Source organism: Anopheles coluzzii, chromosome 2 (assembly GCF_943734685.1).
Source record: "Anopheles coluzzii chromosome 2, AcolN3, whole genome shotgun sequence".
Lineage (NCBI taxonomy): Eukaryota > Metazoa > Arthropoda > Insecta > Diptera > Culicidae > Anopheles > Anopheles coluzzii.
Window position 1 is genome coordinate 80,573,552 of NC_064670.1, and position 8,013 is coordinate 80,581,564.

At 50.8% G+C, this 8,013-nt stretch overlaps 1 pseudogene; it reads left to right on the forward strand.

Moving 5' to 3' along the window:
• The first annotated feature begins 200 nt into the window (after positions 1 to 200).
• LOC125908394 (uncharacterized) lies at positions 201 to 5,626 on the forward strand (annotated as a pseudogene).
• The last annotated feature ends 2,387 nt before the right edge of the window (positions 5,627 to 8,013 follow it).

An 8,013-nucleotide genomic window follows, 5' to 3' on the forward strand; every position in this document is an offset into this window, starting at 1 on the left:
AGTTGGGGAGCTGTGTAAATCGGTAGCGCTTAGAGTAGGTGACCGTCGAATGGAGGTCTTTCAAGTGGCACCGGTGGTTGCCAGACATTTCTGCGGTTCATAAGAAAACCAGATAAGGCAAAATGGCTGCTTTTGGGAGAAGCACTCGATCCAGTGGCCTCTCTTCAGACGGCCGCCAAACCAGTGCATGTACCGCAACCATGGCAAAGACAACCAGCAACACCGTGTCGTCTTCCCAGCGTCCTAGCATGGCTGGCACTACGAAGTCAGCTACTTCCCCGGATTTGCTTGAACTCCGTGAAGCGGTGAAAGGGATGAAGGCTATGCTTGCTGTATCACAGGCGGAGAACGCGCGTCTACATCAGGAGATGGCGGAGACGCGTCTCTTGCTCGCGAGGTGGCAACAAAAAGCCGAACGTCGGGAAGAGAAACTTAGGGCTGGCCATCAACGCGAGTGCGAGTCGTTGAATGCGCTCTTGGCTCAAGCCATTGGCAAGGAGCAGGGACAAGAGCAGCAGCATCGGGATCAGCAACAAGGGACACGACAGCAGCAGGAGCCCAGTTTTTCCACGTCGTCCACTTCAACGCGTAGCTCCAATGTGATGCAACTAATCGACTCTGACGAGGATGATGATCAGGGCAGTTTCTCCGAGGTTGATCGTCGTAAATACCGCAGGCAGAGCACCGGTAAGCCACGTGCACACCAGCAGCAGCAGCAGCAACAACAACAGCAGCAGCAGCAGCGGCAGCGGCAGCAGCAGCAACAGCAGTCACAGGGACAGCAGCTGCAGCAGCACCAGCAGCAGCAGCAAAAGCGGACGCAGCGTCGGCCTAAGGTTGATCTCATTGAGGTAACCCCCCATCAAAGTCAAACTTGGGAGAGCGTGTATCGTCTGATCCGGCGAGTGATCCGCGAAGATCCGTTGCACAAGGCACTCGAAGATCACATCGGTATTGGAAACCGCACTCGGGCTGAACTGCTGAGAATAAAGATCAGCAAATCTGCGGATTCTGCATTGGTGCTTGCCGAGTTACGAGAAATTATCGGTTCTTTGGGAGTGGCCCGTTTGGTAACGGAGATGGGCGAGGTCATCGTAAGCCATATTGACCCGCTTGTAGAGGAAGCGGAAGTGATTTCCGCACTGGACGGAGAGCTAGAGGGTAACGCTGGAGTGGTTACTATCAACATGTGGCGGCTTTCGGACGGAACTCAACGGGCACGGGTACGCCTTCCGGCCAAAAAGATTATAACCATCGACGGTAAAAAGGTAAAGCTGGGTGGGTGCATCAGCAACATCAAACGTGCACCACCCACTCCCGTAGAACGGCTACGCTGCTATCGGTGTCTTGAATTGGGACACATTTCTCGCGATTGCCGTTCAACAGTCGACCGACAAAACACAAATGCGGGACCGAGGGCCATTAGGCTAAATCCTGCAAGGCCGATATTAAATGTGCCGTATGCGGTGGTGATCATCGCGTCGGCCACAGCTCATGCGTCCGTCCAACATTGAGATGTTCCCTGTAATACGAGTTTTGCAGGCGAATCTAGGCGGCGGTCGTGATGTTCAAAATCTGGTGCTCCAGACCGCCGGTGAAGAACGCATTAAGGTCGTCGTGCTTTCTGAACTATACAGGCCCCCAGAGAACAACGGAAGGTGGGCTTTTGACCCGCTGAAAAGCGTAGCAATAGTTGCCACTCCCCAAGCGAGTCAACACGCTCGAAAGTAGCAAGGAAAGTAGAAATGAAGTAGCCTTCTACTTCCCTTCTACTTTTGTTGCTTAAAATCAGAAGAATGTAGAAAACATGTGGGTTCCAGGAAAGAGCAAAAAATGAGCTCTTGAGTGTACACACACGCACACGCGACGACTCACGCTTACGTTCTTGTTCTACGCCCCTCCCCCTTCTCACTCGCCCCACAGATCTATTTTTAGATCATCACACTTCCATCGACGGCGGTCGATGTGACGATGTGTGTCGCCGCGTGTGTGTTGTCGATTTGGTCAGAAAAACTTTTTCTTCACACCAAATCTCTGACATGGAGCGTCGGCGTACCGATTGAACCATCGCGACTTTGATCAGTGCGTGTGGTTAAAACGACCTTTTGTATTGTGTTGTACGTAGCGTGCGCGCCAAAATTGTAAGAGTGCGCGGAGAGTGAATGTGGCTTTTTGGGGGTGGGGGATTGAGATACAGAGACAAATTTCGCTGCACATTAACACATACATTCTCACTGCACGGGTTGAACTGCGAATGCTCAGTTCTGAGAGAATATTCTCGAGCGCTCGCGCATGAGTGCAAGCAAGCGCGGTATAGAGGATAGAGCGAGACAAACGATTATTTTGCTCCAAGCTTTCTACTTTTGTCCCGTTGGGTGGCCAATATCCGATACAACGGGTATGGACTAGTGATGTTTCGGGTCTGGTGGCAGCGGAGGTTGGAGGCATTACTTTCATCAGCTGCTATGCTCCTCCTCGCCTCAACGTCAATGAGTATGAGTGCTACCTGGAAGCTGTGGAGCTTGAAGCCTGTTCCCACGCAAAAGTCATAATCGCCGGCGATTTCAACGCATGGCACGAGGAGTGGGGAAGCACTAGATCCAATGAGAGAGGAAATCTGCTTCTCAACACCATCGAGCAGTTGGGTCTCCAAGTGCTTAATCGCGGTGTCACCCCTACATTTCGGAGCTATGATGAGATCAGATCAAGTGTCATCGACGTCACCTTCGCGAGCTCGTTCATCACCCACGATGATACATGGTCAGTGAGCCCTCTGTATACGGCATCAGACCACCGATATGTGTCCTATTCTGTTAGGTTAACAGCATCAGCATCATCCGGACAGCGAACACAGCCACAGCAAACAGGATTGCCACCAAACCATCAGCCTTCACAACAGAGCAATGATATTCCACCATCTCGAAATCGCCTACAGCACGCCGGCAGGAGGTGGAAAACCTTTCCGCTGAAGCGTTCATAGAGACACTTCGCTCACTACGATTCGAGCAGCGTGCGGTTACGCAAGACCATGGTCGCAATCATGCTGAAAGCGTGCGATCAAACAATGCAGCGCGCATCAAAACTCCACCGAGAGCCGCATGCCGATATGTATTGGTGGACACCGGAGTTGGCGCAACTTCGCAAGGACTGCGAAGCAGCGAGAGATCGCGTGCAGAGAACGATGGATCTGGAGGAAAGGAGCTTCGCATCGGCGGACTACAGGACAGCTAGGAGTGAGCTAAGCCGAGCAATTAGAGTCAGCAAAAGAACACAGTTCCAGGAGCTAATAAATATTGCGGACCACTGATCCAGCAGAGACAGACACGTCATCGACCAGTCCTGTGACTCCGGTAAATGAGATCGAACTAAAACTCATAGCCAGTCGAATGAGTAACCGCAAAGCTCCAGGGCTGGACGGTATACCTAATGCCGCCGTGAAGACTGCCATCATGGAGTTCCCGGAGGTCTTCAGAGCATTGTATCAGGACTGTCTCAACCGCGCCGTTTTTCCGGGGCAATGGAAGCGGCAGCGCTTGGTACTTCTTCCGAAGCCAGGGAAACCTCCAGGAGAGAGTGGTTCGTATCGCCCCCTGTGCATGCTTGATGCACTGGGAAAGGCACTCGAGCGCCTTATCTTAAACCGGCTGAACGAGCACCTGGAAGATCCTGCTGAACCGAAGCTTTCCGACTGCCAGTTCGGCTTCAGGAAAGGGCGCTCAACTATTACCGCGATTCAACAAGTGGTCGACGCAGGAAAAAGAGCGATGTCGTTCCGCCGCACGAATCGGAGGGATAAACGCTTCCTATTAGTGGTCGACGTCCGGGCTGGACGTCCGCAATGCCTTTAATACGGCCAGCTGGCAGTCCATCGCCGAAGCATTGCGGACCAAAGGAGTTCCTATGGTCTTACAGCGCATCATAAGGAGTTACTTCGAAGATCGCCAGTTACTTTTCGAAACCAGCGAGGGCTCCGTCGAACGGCCCGTCACCGCCGGAGTTCCACAGGGGTCCATATTGGGCCCCACGTTGTGGAATATAATGTATGACGGGGTATTAGACATGCAGTTTCCGTCCGGGACAGAAATCGTCGGATACGCCGATGACTTGGTGCTGTTGGTCCCGGGTACGTCAACGGAAGCGGTGCAGGCAGCAGCGGAGGAGGCGGTTGCACAAGTACAGCAGTGGATGGCGCAGCATTGTCTGGAACTTGCTCCGGCGAAAACGGAAACCGTGCTAATTGCCAGTGTGAAGCGCCCGCGACAAGTGGTCATCCGCATTGGAGATGTAGAGGTACGATCGTCGCGCTCCATTAAGTACCTCGGCGTGATGCTGCACGATCACCTCTCCTGGCTGCCACACGTTCGGAAGGTGACCGAGAAAGCGACTCGTGTTGCGGTCGCTGTCTCGCGACTGATGCGGAACCACAGCGGTCCAAGGACGGCCAAGTTAAGGTTGTTAGCACATGTGGTAGAGTCGATACTGAGGTACGCGGCTCCCATATGGTCGGAGGCGCTCGAGACCAGGGAGTGTCGTCGGCTGCTGCAACGTGTCCAACGGAAGATAGCAATCAGGGTGGCACGAGCATTCCGTTCTGTAAGGTACGAGACGGCCACCCTGCTCGCCGGTCTGACACCGATATGCCACGTGGTAAAAGAAGATGCCCGCGTGTATAACCGCATACATGCACCTGAACGAACGGAAACACGGGACGAGATTCGAAGGACGGAGCGTCAGCAGACCATCAGCAACTGGCAACAAGAATGGGACGATGACGCCGCCAGCGTCGGAGCCAGTCGATACACGCGATGGGCCCATCGTGTGTTACCCAACATTGACGCCTGGCAATCACGGAAACATGGAGACGTGTCGTTCCATCTGGCCCAAGTGCTCGGGACATGGTTTTTTCCGGGAGTATTTGTGCATCAAGGGCTTCTAGTCGTCCCCGGACTGCCAGTGGTGCGTTGGCGTCCCAGAGGATGCCGGGCACGTCATCTTCGAATGTCCTCGATTTGCATCAGTCCGTCAAGAACTGCTCGGCGAGGGAGGGCCGGACCCAGTAACACCTGACACGTTGCAGGAGTACTTGCTGCGGGATGCGGACAGCTGGAGCCGCGTATGCGAAGCCGCTCGTCGTATAACGGCTGAGCTTCAGCGGTGCTGGGACGAGGAAAGGGCTAACCGAGCAGAACAGGTGATAGTCGAACACGACGAAGAAATCGTGAACATGGAGGCGCGTCGTACGGCAGTAGCAGCAGCACGAAACGAACGACGCAACGCTGCACGGAGAGCGGCTAGAGCGCAACGCAGGGAAGAACAGAGCACCGGGCTTCGTCTAGCTCCACCAGCGTCACCAACGACGGCAGCTCGCCGTGAGACAAACAGGCCGAGTTCGGCGAGGTATACACAGAGGCGGCGACAACAAACAGGAAGGGACCTGCAGCGCCTTTATGGAGATCCGGAGCGGCAATCCACAACGGATGACAGCAGCGAGAGCAGCCAAGGCGATGACGGTAATGGCAGATTCCTCGCACCTACTATAGACGGACTATCTGGTGTAATGTCAGCTGGTGGGCTCAGTGCTGCAGAAATGGCAGCAGCGATCGAGGCAGATGTCGCTTCCCGCTAGCAAACTGCAACTGCGAAGCATCTATAGTGGCATAATGTGGGCTATTTTACACTGAGATGGGATAAAATGGGAGATAAAAAGATAAAGGGGGAAATACAGGGAGAATAAGTGCGTATTGCACAAATGTGTAAGGTCCATGGACCACAAACCCCTCACAAAAAAGCCCTCGCAGGACAGTTTGTAGGGGACGGGAGAGGGTTTATTTATATATATATATATATATATATATATATATATATATATATCTATATATATATATATATATATATATATATATATATATATATATATATATATATATATATATATATATATATATATATATATATATATATATATATATATATATATATATATATATATATATATATATATATATATATATATATATATATATATATATATATATATATATATATATATATATATATATATATATATATATATATATATATATATATATATATATATATATATATATATATATATAGATATATATATATATATATATATATATATGTATAACATGTATATATATATATACATGTAATATAATAAAGAATCCGCTGTTGAAAAAAAAGCCAGTTAACCCGAGTGTGTTGCTTGGCTAGCCGAAGTATGAGCACATGTATAAACACGCTCCGTGAACACTCCGTGAAAAAGTGTGTAAAACCACCGCGGATCGCTCTGAAAACCTCAGAATCTTGTTCAGAGCACCCAATTTACCTATAGATAGTGTTATCCGGTCAAATTTGGGTGATGTTTTGCGAACTTGAAAAACCGTGTTTTTGTGTGTACATTTGGTAAATGTGCCTCAATGGTAAATGACAGTACAGGCGGTCCCCGAGATACACGGTTAATGGGGACCGAAAACGGGCGCAAAATACCGCGTATCTCGAATTTTCGCGTAAGTCGAATCTCGTGATTTCCAGCCAAAATATCACTAATTTTCGTGCAATTTTGCAAGTAGGGGGTGGTTTTAGCCACCAAATTAATTATTTGATATGTTTCTAATGAATTGAACAGTATTAAACCTTTTTAAATGGCATTTTACATTCGATCAACACGGAAATTATTTGGTATTTCACAATGGATGTGTCAAATCAGTACAATTTGCTCCAAGAACTGTCAAATTTTTAAAACCGCGTACCTCCGAATCCGCGTATAAGAGGTACCGTGTATCTCGGGGACCGCCTGTACTTTCGTGTGGGACACTTTTGTAACGCCAGTTTCACGTCGGTTTGTCGGTGTTGAACTTTTGAACGCTAAACATATTGCGAATATTGACCGGAATCTTGCCGGATGTGTTTTGGAAGGTGCGCGCAGTGACGCTTAACGTGAATTGTGAAAAAACAGAACGAAAATCGGAGAAAAAACGAGTTAAAAAGTGAAATAAAGAGTTGAACTAACCGGGTGACAGGTGACATCTGGTACCCAAGTGGTGACAGCCGTTACCCAAAGGGGCAAAATTCAAATTTTCGGCCGAGTGACGGTTGGCCGAAAAACCGATAGCGGCGGAAAATTCTGCAATTTGCAGGGGTGGTAGAGGACGTGTCCCTGATTACGGGAAAATTATTTTCCCCCCTCCCTCCCTCTCCCGCTCCCCCCAGGGGCCACAACAGAGTAGGGTGCCCGATAAGCGTCGAATAAGGTCGAGGTGGCCCGAAAATACTGGTTTTTAGCAGGGTGGTAGAGTTGGACCCCCGCAGTCCGGGAAAATTATTTTCCCCGTTCCCACCATCCCCTCCCCCCCCGGCCGGGAAAAAATAATATCGAAAATAGGTCTAAATTGTGGGTGGAGCCGTTTGACCGCGTAAACGTGCCGGGAAAAATCGGGACTGGTGCGGAATAATTCCCCACGTGAGCGACGCACCCTCCCAAATTTTTCGGGTTGCTCAAGGCAACGATCCAACGGCTAGAAGCACAGAATTTCGAGATGAAGGAGCAAAATGCTCGCCTGCTGGAGCAGATAATCGGCATGTGCCAACTGCTGCAGGAGGAGAAGGAGGAGGCAAAGCGCAGAGAAGAGAAGCTGGAGGCGCAGATGGAGAAGCTCGCCGCCGTACATCAGCGGGACCGAGATGTGCTCAACTCTATTCTGGCGGCAAAGATTGACGGCGGACAACCGTCAGCTAGTCCGCGTCAACCTCCAACTCCGTTGCCGCGCCGATCCTCTGCGCAGCAGCAGCAGCAACAACAACAGCAGCAGCGGAACCAGCACGAGCAGGAGCAGCCCCGCGCGTCGACGTCGCGCGCAGTCATGCCGCCGCGCAGCGAGGCATCGACAGCCGTCTACGGAGACGTCGTGCCGGAGTTAACATTCAGCGAGGTGGTACGTCGCAGGTATCGTGGCAAGGCCACGGGCAAGCCACGCTCCCAGCAGCAGC